This window comes from Myotis davidii, unplaced genomic scaffold (genome assembly GCF_000327345.1).
Source record: "Myotis davidii unplaced genomic scaffold, ASM32734v1 scaffold449, whole genome shotgun sequence".
Taxonomy (NCBI): Eukaryota; Metazoa; Chordata; class Mammalia; order Chiroptera; family Vespertilionidae; genus Myotis; species Myotis davidii.
This window is the reverse complement of record NW_006383007.1, coordinates 3480324-3494405: the sequence shown is the minus strand read 5'-3', so window position 1 is coordinate 3494405 and position 14082 is coordinate 3480324. Positions and strand designations below refer to the sequence as shown.

Genomic DNA, 14082 nt, shown 5'->3' with positions numbered 1-14082 from the left:
CTGCTGATGCCTGAACGGTATGTGGAATGAAGTGGGCGGGCATCGGGAGGCCACTATGGCACGGGGCAAGCACTATGGGCAGTCTATCTGAAGTGTACCTGGCGTATAAGACGACCCCCCACTTGGAGGCATATTTTTCAGGGCCAAAAAATCGTCTTATACGCCGGAAATACGGTAAATATCCATGGAATTAGGGTGACCAACCATTTCAGTGTGCCTGGAACTGAGGGTTTGCCCAAGACCCAGGGCTTTCAGTGCTAAAACCAGGGCAGTCCTGGGAAAATTGGAATGTTTGGTCACCCTCGATGGAATGCAGAGCCATTGGATAAGAAACCAACCCCAGAAAAGGACCTTCCATCATCGTAGTTAAATCTCAAGTCTCACTAACCAAACCCAGAGCAGGTATCACCATGCCATGACACACATAGTTGCAGCTACTGCCTCTAACATAGGCCAAACCTTAGGGAAACCTGAAAACAGATCCCTAGGGACTCATGCAGGCATCATACTCACTATAGTGAGGCAGATATTGGGCTGCATGGAAAGGATATGCCAATAATCATAAAATCAGTGGGTTTGGGACAGGTCTATCACTGTTTTTCCTCAACCCTCTTGGCTCATTTCCAGGGTATCCAGATGGAACTGGTCTAAAAATTAACAATTAAACAGTCTTAATATGAAGTAGCTTTTGACAGCCAGAAGACAACTCTGAAATCATGTAATCCAATCCACACCAAATTTTACACTGGAGGAAACCAAGGATCTGGACTGTTAACTTCTCCAATGGAGAGCCACCTTTTATAGGATCCTCTTCATTCGCTCCTCCACTGAGGAGAGTTCCTTTGCAAAACTGGCCAACTGCTCTTTTTCTGGTCCCTACGGCTGTTTGCTCTGAGCAGGCTGTCCTGTTTTGCATTTCCTCCCTCATTTGTGTGTTTGTGTGCTCTTAAACAAGTTCTGCAAGCATTTTTGCAAATTACTTATTTCAATATACTGGTTGTTTCTCCCTAAAAGAACTATTGTTTAAGAGATTGAGACATTCCTTCTTCCTTGAAGGTAGGTTGATTACTCTGAGATTTGAAGTGAAAAATTTTCACCATCTGTGTAGTTTCCCAAAGGAAGGAAGGAAGGAAGGAAGGAAGGAAGGAAGGAAGGAAGGAAGGAAGGAAGGAAGGAAGGAAGGAAGAAGGAAGGAAGGAAAAGAAAGAAAAGAATAAAATTTTTTAAAAAATTTGTGAAGCTCAATAGGCACATTACTTGTCAGGTAATATGTTCCTGGAGTTTGTGTCATTGTGATATACTTTAAAAGATTGGTTCTGGAAAGAGATATGTTTTTTTTTCCTCACTGATAGAAAGACACAGAAAAAAAGTCACATTCGTTTTTATGTTATTGTATGTTCTGAATCAAAAAATGGTATATGTCTGCCATTAGCCTTAAAAGCGGGAGTAAGGCTAACAAGAATTGCATCTATTTAGAGATATTCTCAAATCAGTATGTCCTAGTTTAACTATTTTGGGGAAAATATACAGCTTGTTGTTAATATTTTGGAAGTTAGGAAGTTTGGATTCATGACTGCCTTTTGTAATAGTTGGTCATAGAAATTTAAAGAAGAGTTTTTAGTGAGTTCTTAAGAACAAAAACCAAAACAATCAACACAAAAAAACCCAGAACCTAAGATGAATATTTTATTTAGCTGGGGAATTTTATCCAGAGTGAAACATTTTATTTTACCCTTTGTTGTGAATTTCATTCCATGAGAGATGTTAAATCCATACCTCTGTAGGAAAGGTCTTGGTTTTTCTTAGGCCTATTTCTTTATGTACATTTTCTTAGGCCAAAAATCTCTTTAAAATCATTGAGCCAATAATCTGAGCCAGAAAAATCTCTCTTCTCTTGCAAACTCTACTACTTACTATAAGCAACAGCCGCATCCTTTCACACAAGTCACTCATCCAAACACTTCTTGAAACACACACCTGACTCTCTCAACAGACCTGAAGTAAAGGGGCCATTCCACTAGTGGGGACTTTGTATCCATCTATACAACCTTCATTTGCCTTTAGTTCTTGACCACTCTTCAGAGACAGCTCATTAGAGACAATTATGTGAATAATTATAGATTCTAAAATTATCACCAGTTAATTCCAGGCCCTAGAAACACTAATCATATGCTAGTGGTGCTGGCCTGTGGGAGATTTGACTTTAAAGCAGGCTTCAGTCAAGAATCAAAGCTCTTTTGTGTGTTTATTCACAATGCATATCACTGTCTGAAAGGGGATACACACACTCACATCAAAAAGCAAGAGGAGCTGATTGTACTAACCTATGGGAGATGCATAATATTCTTTAATAAACTTTTTACATATTATCATTTTGTACAGTGATACCAAATAAAATTCTCTGTACTTTTGATTGACAGTTATATTTTATAAATGTGACTAATCAGTGAGCAGAAAAAGGTAAAACTATAACTTTGTCAGTATATATTGCCTTAAAATGTAAACTTTAAATATAGTTTAAGACTAAGCAGTATGGCTCTATGAAAATGTCCAATTTTGATTATAAAATTCTTTTGTTTTTTAAAGAAATTTACAAAATATATAAGTAAAAACACCCGTGTACCCATCATGCACAAATGATACCAATGAACATTTTGTCACATCTGCTTTATGTCTTTCTTTGTGGAAGAGATCAAACACTACACATAAAGTTGAAGTTCCCATTGTCTTCCATCCCAGTCTCCCTTCCACCCGTTCCCAGAGACAGCCACTTTCTCTAACTCGCTGGAGAAATACAGGTAAACCACATGATTTGCTCCATTTGTTTTTGTGCAGAAAATATTCAGCATTATATTTTCACATAGCAATATTTAGCTAAATATATTTTACAGAAATTCTGGTTTTACCATGGAAATAATGATTTCCATGTGTTAAAATGAATGTTTGGACATTTTACAAAATTAACCTTCCCAGAATTATCTAGAAAGCACAATAATGCGCTAATATTTTTTCAAATTATGGCGTTTTATGAAAATAAATTATTTTATTATATAAAAGAGGAAGTACCTTAGGGATGTTTTCATGATGACAATAATAAATGCTTACTGGATAAGTTCTTTGATCAACATAATTTCTTCAAAAAACTTTATGAAGTCTGATTAATAGTTCAGACCATGTTACTTTAATGATAAAGCAACAGAGAGTTTACTAATTTACTATCTTAAATGTTACATAAGATAAATGGTATTAACCATATTTAGAGAATTCTAATAAAAGGCTTTAGCAACATCTAGAGAATACGTTATCATTTTATTAAGAAGTGTTTAATAGAGAATATTTGTCACCAATATTTGAAAACAAATTGTACTTCTATAATGTCAAAGTAGCACCATAGATTTCACCACTGCAGAAATAATTAGGGAGTAAAATATAGTGTTTGAAATTTTAGGCTTATCATGAAGGCTCTTTGACTCCTGTTACTTTGCTATTATCTCATTGGATGGCCTTGGAGAGAGATCATTTAATCTCTTTAGGATTCAATTTCCTCATCTCAAAAATGCCTTTTAAGAAAACTGCCTTGGCATAGGGTGGGGAAAGATGAAAAGAGATGATCATCAATATCTCTCTCAGCTCTAAAATCTTATTATTATGTTATTCATTTTGTTCCTTCTCCCTTCCCACTCAATGTTCTAGGACATAGATTGGTAATTAGTCAAAACTGAAGGGATCTAGCAAGACAATCAGACTTAATATTAAAGGTAATAAGAATTTGAAACAAAAAAAAACTTTTCTTAGTTCATTATAAAATCAATTCATTCATAGGAACCAGACAAAAACTGTTTGAAAGAGACATTAGAATAGAGAAATATATTTATACTTACTATTAACTATAAGTATTTTATAGAATGAAGAACCTTTTAAATATACTCTCATTAAACATAGTTGAATTTCTACTCAAAACAATGATATATGTATCTTCTCAAAATGATGCACATTTAAGGTTATGAAATATATTTTGTCAGTGCAGAAATAATAATTCACTGTGCATTATATAATCAATGAAGATGATGAGACTGTCTTATGACCCTGTGGTTAGGCCAAGTTATATTTAATTTCTCAATATCAGTATCCCGCTTGAGGATATTGCAAATAATTACTTTGTAAGAATATATAGAATTGACAAATTAGGGAAACAATAAGGGAACAAAACTGGGAAAATAATAAATTTGCTTTTCAATAGTTCTTGTCTGCTATAATAAAAATATAGTCATTTTTTACATCTTCTTATCAGACTTTGAAACCCACTGTATCTGCTGTGGAATTTTCCAGGCAGCCGTTGCATTCTTCTGTACAGTTTAAGGTCTGGGAGATAAAAAGTGACAGTGATTAGGGATCAGAGGGATGAGTGGAAGAGACTTCCCTGAAGTTATCTTTTCTAGTCAATACCCTTCTATTTAGGAGTATTTCCTTAGCAAATTTAAATGAATAGCTATTTTTGATATTTTTGTGATCCCAGGAAAGGGAAAGATATGCCTCTGTAATGACCACTGTTATAATTGACTGATCTTCCCAGACCCAATGTGCTCCCTACGAGATAATGGATGTGGAAGAACACTGTAAACTATAACAAATGTTGGGAATTATTATTGAGATGACCATTCCAAGGCTGACCCAATCCCGCATTTCATCACAAAAAAATTGCTTGTAAGTGGCAGGATTCATTTTATAGTTTGAAGGGATTGATATGCCTGGGCAGGGATGCAGGATCTTGACTATCTAAATCTTGGTGTCCGTCCTTCATCATCCTTCTCTCAGGCTCTAGGAAAATTCATGTACAGAGCAATGCCAAATACACATATACTTTTTATTACTATGAAATTCCAACCTGGCCCCTAGTAAGCTAGGTTGGTCCAGGAACAGAATTCCTCTTCCTCAGGCTAGAAGCAGGAAGAGGGCATGAAACCAAAGCATGCCAAGCAGTCTCCTTCCCCCTCTCACTCCAGACCCTCAAATGCTAAGGAAAGGGAAGTCAAGGAAAAGCGCGTGCAAAAGCAAGGGGAAAGTAAGGGGTTTTCTCTATGGTCTGCTCTCTGTGAAAGGGGTGGGGGTGACAGTGGAATTGTTATATTTTCTTCCTCTTTCTATAACTCTATTCTCTGTCCAACAGCAATTGCTTTCTTCTTTATATAAAACTAGAGGCCCAGGGCATGAATTGGTGCACGGGTGGGGTCCAGCCAGCTGCTCCAATGGATTTCGGGGGCTAATTGGGGGCAGGCTGGCCAGGGGGAAGGGACCAGAGAAGGCCACGTGAGGTTGGCCTGCCTCACCCCTGATGGTGGTGATGAACTCCTTTAGCTTTTTCTTGTCTGTGAAGCTCTTTATTTGGCCTTCAATTCTAAATGAGCTTTGCTGAGTAGAGAAGGGAGTGGCAAGAAATATTCAAAGTGATGAAGAGCAAGAACCTGCAGCTAAGGTGACCTTCCTTTTGAAAGGACGACTGGGGCTGCTCCAAGGGCCAAGGGTTTGGCTTTCGTGAAACCTGGGTCAGTCTTTGCATCGGGCGAGTGGAAACTCTGAGGCCTATTTGAGAGTCGCCAAAGCGAACAGTTAAAGCATGAACAGTTAAAAACACGTTCACGAAGGGATGTTATGGGTTCTCTCTCGTGGAAAAGCCCACGTGTGTCTGTGCTACACCAACAGGGTTGTTTTAACACTGAAGTCTCTGTCCGTGAGCATACCGCCTCACCCGCCTCCAGGAGCTGGCGGGCGGGAAGTAGATGAGGCTGGTGCCAAGCGACCTGGCAGGTGCCAGCGGCTCTGCCATCTGAGCCCTGGGCGCGGGGAGACGGGCTCTGACAGCACCACCATGGAGGATTTGACGGCATCGGCAGTGGCTTCAGAGCTTGTTGCTATTTTGTTTTATTTTTACCTCCCTTTCCCCTTAAACCTCTCCAGGTTGCGTGCATTCGAGAGAGGAGCAGCCTTTGCAGCCTCCTGGGCAGAGAGCAGGCCTTCGATCTGGGTTCACACACAGCTGGACAGGGTCCTGTTTATAAACGCCTGTGGGTCCTGGATTATTTGCGCTATTACCGATATAGAGGGCTTTAGATTCTGGCACGTAAACATGTTTCCTGCTTATCCACGACGGCAGTAGGCTGAGCTCAGCCACAGTTCTTCATGCATTCACAGGCCTCCCTCCAAGGGCGACAATGCAGGTGCTTGGTAATCGGAGGGGGCCGGGGAGCAGGGTCAGGCAGCAAGCGCGGTGGCCCTGCTTTTCCGAGACCTTCTGTCTCAGTCCCCATCTTCCCACTCCGCGTCTGTAGTGTCTTCCTCTTGAGGCGGATTCAGGCGTCTGCGGGACATGATGTTTATCACACGCTGTTTCTCTGTGTGGGTGGTCAGCAGCGGTGTTCCTGAATCAGGCTTCCTTCGGCATTGTGGTGGTAGGGGGTTCAGCATGCAGGTTCCAGCACAACCTATGCAGACTCCTCGCTGAGCGCCTTCTGTATACCTTCTGTATGCCTGGCTGGCGTCTCCCCTCAGAAGGGGTGCTGACAGCTCAGTCACTGCTCCCTGTGTCCATGACCAGCAGGTGTGTGTGTGTCGAGGGGCAATCAGGGCAGGGCTGACCAAAGGGAGGGGCTGCAGGACGTTGAGGGAGGGTGCTGATCAGCCAGATGAGGCTGGTTGGCTGCCGCAGCTCTCGTCATAGCCACCGGTTGTTCTGGTCGTTCCACCATAATGATCACTGGGCTTCTATATATATATATAGATAAACACTTTGTTATCTGTGCCATACTCTGGGTCTTGTGTTTTTTTGTTTATTTCTTCCCTTCAAAAAATTTTTGGGTTTGTGTGTTCCAGAGAGCTGTGATTCGATTAGAGATGTGATGGGACAAGTTAACCAGCTACAAAGTCTGATGAACAAACCTCTTTTAGCAACTGTGAAGTGATTTTCTCAAAAATTCATTTCTCATGTTTCTGCTTTATAAAGCACAGACAGTCTTTTGTCAACATACAGGAATGGCAATACGCATCACACTTATCAAAAGAGGGCTTGTCTTCCTTGGCTTTGAAAGTGAGGAGTAGGCTGTGGTCTAGATTGACTGTTGTGTGACCAATGCCTTTGTTTTCTCTTATAAACAGGCTAAAATCCCCTATCCTAGGGGTGCTCATCTCCATATTCAAGACTAATATTGAGGAAATAAATGAAAGATAAAATGTGAATGTGTTTTGGAGAGTTACTTGGACATTTCACAAGGTCCTTTAGGATCCAGAGAGGGAATTCAATGCTGAAAAAGGCTACTACCCCACCTCAGACATCTTTAATGTTTTTTTCTTACACAGAAGCTGTGATCCATTCTCTTACACCTTTTCCTCTTACATCCTATCTCACGTTTCTGAGCCTCATTCCTTTACACATGACAAGTTTCAAATATTTGAAAGCAGTTATGCTTTGTGAGATTTTTATTTAAAGTTCCAGTGTTTTAATAATATAATTAACATTTTTTGTAGTGGAGACAAATAATGAGCTGCTTTGTGATTACAATAACTGGCTTCTAGTTTAATATAGAGCTGCTAGTGTTTTTGTTTTACAAAGTAAGCTTTTATTTCAGAGTGATTTTTAATTTACAGAAAAATTGTCAAGATGGTAGAGTTCCTATATACTCAGCACCCAGCCTACTCCAAGTCAACATCATACCCCTTACATGATACTGACCATAGTTATTATTAACTATGCTATTATTAACTAAAATCCAGACCTTATTCAGAGTTCCAGTTTTCTCACTAATGTCCTGTGTTGTTTTTTTGTTTCAAGATTTAATCTAGAAGATTACACTGCATTTAAAAAAATACGTATTCCTTATTTTTAAAGCTTACTCATTTATTTATTTGTTTGTTTGTTTACTTTTAATACTCACCTGAGGATCTGCTTATTAATTTTAGAGAGAAAGGAAGAGAGAGAGTAAGAGAGAGAGAGAGAGATCGATCAATCAGTTGCCCCCTGTATGGGCCCCTAACTGTGGATCAAACCCACAACCTAGTATATGCCCTGACCAAGAATCAAACCTGCAACTTTTCAGTGTAGGAGATGACACTCCCGTCAGGGCTAGAACTATCTCCCTTTTAAATTCTATTGGTCACCTCAGTCAGTTTTCCAGGGACAGAGAATGGGTGGGAGAGCTGTTGTCTTCATTACTGAGCCAGAGAAACTGAGGCTTGAAAATGACTAAGATCCCTTAGCAGGGCAGGGAATGCAAGGCCAGCCTCACTTTGCACCTTTCCTTCCCAGGACTCTTGGTTTTCAGAGGCCCCTTTGGAAAGTTCCACCCGGCCCACCTCATCCCACCAGTGCAGGCAACGAGAGACTCCGCTATCAGGTGGGCCCACCACTGGCCCATCACCTCCTCCTCGAGATTTGAGGGCCAGGACAATAGTTTAGTGACTTCAGCCTGGGCAGAAGGAGGAAGAGAGAGAGAGAGAGAGAGAGAGAGAGAGAGAGAGAATGAGAGAGAGGAAGAGAGAGAAACAGAGTGAGAGGGAAATACTGTTATTTGCCTATGCAAATCATCTGTGATAAATAAAAAATGGCACAAATTATTTTCACATTCTCTAAGAGAAATAGGCTGTTCCCTTGAATCTGGGCCAGCTTTATGATTTGCTTGACCAAAAGAACTTAGTAGAATTGATGTTGTATCAATTCTGGGCTTAGAACTTAAGAAACTTTGCAACTTCTACTTTCATTTTCTTGGAATTCTGAGGCCATCATGTGATTAAGGCCGCGTGGAGAAGAACCAAGTCACCCAGCCAACAGCCTGCCAATAGCCAGACCATCATAGACCATCCTGCCTCATCTGAGGGACAGTTAATTGATTGTAGTCCCAGGAGTGACTCTAGGTGACATCAGCAGAACTGTTCAGATAAGCCCTGTCCAAACTGCCCACCCACAGCAGTGCGAGCAAATAAATGACTTGTTTTTAGCTGTTAAGTTTTGGGATGTTTGTTATTCCCCATTTCTCTCTTGGTGTTGATATTCCAGTTTTATTTCAGGAGGCAGTACGCCAACCCCAGGAGATAGAGTATGATTGGTTCACTGATTTGTGACAGTTCTGTTCCCTGCTATTTTAGTTTTCATTGTAGCTAGGGGTGGTGATAGTAGCTGGTTTGGGTCAAGGAGACCTTAGTGGGAATATGCAGGGGAGGGAGTAGGAAACAAGGCTCTGAAAACTTTAGGATAGAAGTTGACAGGTACAGTGGCTTGGCCCTTACTTCTCCCCGACTCCTTTCTTCCTTGAACATAGCCAGGATTCCTGGGGGTACTGCAGCCATCTTATGACCATGAAGAAACAAGCAATGAGGGAAAGTCTGAAGGTTCACAGAAAAGTACTTTGTTGAGTTGTTAAACGCAAACCACTAGTCGCCTGTCTCCAGGATTGATGCTATGTGGAAAAACTAACTTCTCTTTGTTCAAGCCACTTAACCTGGGTTCTGTTTACCCACAGCTAATTGTATTCTACATAATAGGATACACAAACATACACACAAATGCATAAGGATCCTGTCCTTGGGGGTCTAGAGCCAGTAGCATGTGGCTCTCCAAACCTGTGTCCTATTTCATTTTACCCTCTCAATAACCCCTTGAGAGCAAAGACATGACCCATTTTCCAGTGGGACTTGGGTCTCCCACACTATTCAGCAATGAGTCCAAGGTGTAGTTAGCAAAGGGGGTGCTTAGTGTTAGACTTTCCTTGCAAGTGCAAAGGGAATGCACCCCCAGCTATACCTCTGCATGTGGCCAGCCCACTGGAGGTCAGGCATGTCTTCTGGACTCTTGGGAGTGGTGACAGGTACCAAGGAAACTGCTAGTGTAAGTCCTGTATGACGCACCCAGATATACACCATTAGGTCTGAGAGGGTGGACTGGACCATCTTGGCAGGGATGGTCTCTCACCTGGGTATGGCTCCTGGGAGGCCGCACAGTGGTGGGAGCCCCGGAGCAGAAGAAGTCCCCACCATGGGCCCCTTTGATCCACAGGACATTGATAGGGGCACACTGTCTGGGTCCTTCCGGATCATGTCCTTGAGGCTCTGAACCTTGGCTGGGTCCACCACAGATGGCAATGGTAAGATGATTATGCTCAGTGGGCATCATGGTGGTGCAAACCGAGTGGATGCTGCCTCCCTGAAGGCTGCTGTTCGTTCTGCCCAGGTCCCCCAGGTGCTCCCCATCCACCACCAGTCTGACCCAGTGCTCCCACGCACAGCCCTGTTGTGCTGCTGCATACATATCTACTAGTTTTAACAGCAATATCTTAGACACGTAAATTGAATCCAGTTAATGGTTGAGGATTTTTTTTCAGACATTATTTCATAAATCTTACCCAGTTTATATAGTGGGAAGATGGGAGCATTGGAGTCAGAGAGATATGCATTGAACTCATGGCTTCCTCAGCTGAATGGCCTTGGCAAGTTACTTACCTTCCTAAGCCTCATCCCTTCATCTCAGAAATGGAGAGAATCGTTCCTATATCTCAGGGGCTTGATGAGGACAGCAGATAATACACATAAAAAAAGCATAACACAAATATGGTGAAATATTCACCTGGGAGTAAAAGGAGTGAACAACATCAATATGTCAACATGGATGGATGATCAAAATCAAAAGCTAGAGGGAAACCAGTGAGTGGCAGAATGAGATGGATTGCACAGTAACATTTACATAAATACACTCATGGGCACTCACACAGAACAATGCCATCATTGCTCATGAAAGGTGGATTGAAAGACACACTGGATACTGTGTGAAAGAGTCAGCACCGCTGGGCTGGTGAAAACTGGGACTCTAGATGGGAAAGAGACTAGAATAAACTGAAGCGCTGGAATGGATCCATCCTGATGCTTGCTGTTACTGTGTGCACCTGAGGTTCAAGAGGAAAGCAAAACAATGTTTAGCACAAAGCCTGCTATTTAGCAGAAGCTCAATAGAGAAGGCTATTTTTGTTACTAGAGGAAAGTCCTACTCAACAGGGCTTTATTTGACTAGTATTATTGAGCTTACCAACATTTACAAAGGTAAGAATTGAGTTAATGGAGTCAAAAGACCAGACAGAAACTATTAAAAGTAGAGAACGTAAAGAATATCTTTTCATGATAGAGAATAATCGATACATAATCATATTATTTCAGGAGAGAATAATTGAATAGTCATGTTATTTATTGAGCGCTTACCATGTGCTAGGCATTAATGAATTCAGCCAACATATACTTAATTGAGTGCTTATAATGAGTGAGACACTGTTATAGACATTGAAAATACAGAAGGAAAACAACTATAGTGGCAACAACAAACTGCCTGTTATTAAGCTTATATCCTAGTGAGGGGAGAGGGGCAGTAATAAGTAAAATATAAGTATGTCTAGCCAAAACTGGTTTGGCTCAGTGGATAGAGCGTCAGCCTGAGGACTGAAAGGTCCCAGGTTTGATTCCGGTCAAGGGCATGTACCTTGGTTGCAGGCACATCCCCATAGGAGATGTGCGGGAGGCAGCTGATCGATGTTTCTAACTCTCTATCTCTCTCCCTTCTTCTCTGTAAAAAAATCAATAAAAATATATTAAAAAAAAAACTATGTCTAATGATGGTAAGTCCTATGGAGGAAACAAAACAGGGAAGGAAGCTATGGAGTGGGGATCAGGGAAGGCTTCTCTAAATGGCAAGGTTCCAAACCCATTTCATGTATTATCTCTTTTATTCTTCTCAGCGCCCTACTGAAGAAGTTACCTATGTGAACCACGATTGCTGTCTTCAGATGAGTAGAGTGGGGCCAGAGTCTTGCGGTGCCTTTTCTAAGGTCTAATGGCTGACCAAGCACTAGAGATGGGATTAGGGTTTGGGCCACCTAGCTTTGGAGCTTCCCCCTAGGTATCACCTCTCATATAGGGAGCTGGAAGGGGCCCTGGGGATCCACCAGAAATGTGGTTTGATAAAGCATATAATAAAACCCTAATATGCAAATAGACCGAATGACAGAATGACTAGCAGAACGACCAGCAGAACAACCGGTCGCTATGATGTGCACTGATCACCAGGGGGCAGGCGCTCAACACAGGAGCATCTGCACCCCCCCTCCCCCCCAGAGGGAGGCAGTGGCCATGGGGGGCGGGGCCAGTCAGTGGGTGGTGCCAGGCCACCAGCTAGGATGGGTGCCAGCTGGGGTTCTCTGATCGACCGCCTGCCCGTCACCCCACAGATGGCCCTGATTGCTGGCCAGGCCTAGGAACCCTACCCTATATATTGGGAACAGTCTCTTAGATGTAAAAATTAAAACCTGGCAAGGCTACTCTAACACTGAAAAAACAGGATGATGCAGTGATGACATGCATGTACTCTGGCTTGCACATTTTGTGGTCAGCCCTGATTCTGACACTTATAACTGTGTGACAAAGCCAATGACTTAACTTCTCTCTGCTTCAGTTTTTTCACCCATAAGATAGGGAAAATGCTACTACTGCTTCAGAAGGATCAAGTTATGCACTACTTTTTATAATCAGGACAAAAAATATGTAGCTGCCCATACAACAGCAAGATGCCTTTCACCTGTTTGAAAAGTATAGTCACTGGTGCATACAGCGTCCCAGATTGTGAGAGGGATGTCCGACTGCCGGTTTAGGCCCGACATCCCCTGAGGAGTCCCAGATTTTGAGAGGACACAGGCCAGGCTGAGGGACATCCCCTCCACCCTGTTGCCCCCCCCCCCACCCCGTCCCTGTGCAAAATCTTTTGGGTTGGTGGGTGGATCCAGAGATTACAAAGGATATGTCAAATATTTTCCATTAAGAAGTCATGATTTAGTCCAAAACTCTTAATTTATTGCTATAGGACCAGAAATCTCGACATTGTAAATGACTTTTCTAACTTCCTATGGCTTGTTTGTTACAGAATTAAGATGGAAAACTGAGCGTGAAAGACTAACCAGCCACAACAGTTGGGCTGGGCTGCCCACGCCTCTGTGCCTTACTCTGCATGAGTGCCCCCAGCCAATCTCTCTTGGCTTTTCGGTTTCTCCTTTAAACAGCAGAGAGGTTGGGATAAGTGAGAGTGAGTTACTGAGTCAGGGACACCCATTTGCAGAAGAGAAGGAGGGAATATAATTAGAGGAAGAGAAGTGAGAGGAGGCGCAGATGAGAAAAATGAAGGTAGAAATCAGCTATGAATAGGCAAAGTGAACTGCAGGAGGACTGGTTCCACCCCAGGAAGGAGGAGGGAAGGGTAGAAGATGGTGCATGGACAAAAAAAGGTTTCTGTATCTAGTAAGCTTAATTATGGCCCTAAACGACAGGTATGAATAGTGTCGCTTTATATATGGGAAAACTGAAGTTTATAAAAGCTACTTCACTTATTCAAGGAAACATAGCTGGCAAGATAGTCTCCGTGTGTGTGTGTGTGTGTGTGTGTGTGTGTGTGTGTGTGTTTCTTCCTTTGGGTCTTTTCCTACACTTATTTGTTTCCATTGTTTCTTCCCTCCAACCTCCTTTTATTTATACAAGGTGAAGTGCTGAGGTATTTACCTTTCAGAAATAGTTACCAAGTATACAGTGATAGAGTGTATGGTTACCATGACAACAGCTATTATTGAGGACTGACCTCCCCTTTTTGCCTCCAGAATACTATTTCGCAACACAGGCTCCCCTCCTTTTGGAACTTGCAATAGCCGCAATTTTACATGTTGTTTGGGTGACCATTTACTTATGACTTGCCCTCCGCTAGACTGTAAGTTTCACAGTGGCAGGGACCAGCCTACTTTTGCCTGAAGGGTGCCCCCAGCGTTTCGCACAATGCCTAGCACTCAGGCGCTCGGTAAATATTTGCTGAGCGAAGGTTCTTGCAATTGCTCTCAGCTCTCTTCTGAAAGTTGCCTGGACAGTAAGCCTTAGCTCATAATTATGTTATGTTACTAGATACTGTATGGCGAGTCTGGCCGGTATTGACAGTAGAACACAGGTAAAGGAGTGGACACACACACACACACACACACACACGCAAGCACAAACAGCCGCGGGCAGGTGCACTCAGAGGAATCG

The 14082-nt window shown here is 42.2% G+C and overlaps 1 protein-coding gene across 2 annotated transcripts in view; it reads left to right on the top strand.

The window, feature by feature from the left end:
* Nucleotides 1-14082, top strand: part of RASGEF1B (RasGEF domain family member 1B) — a 540242-nt gene that overhangs the window by 489179 nt on the left and 36981 nt on the right. The gene's annotated exons all lie outside the window — the stretch shown is intronic.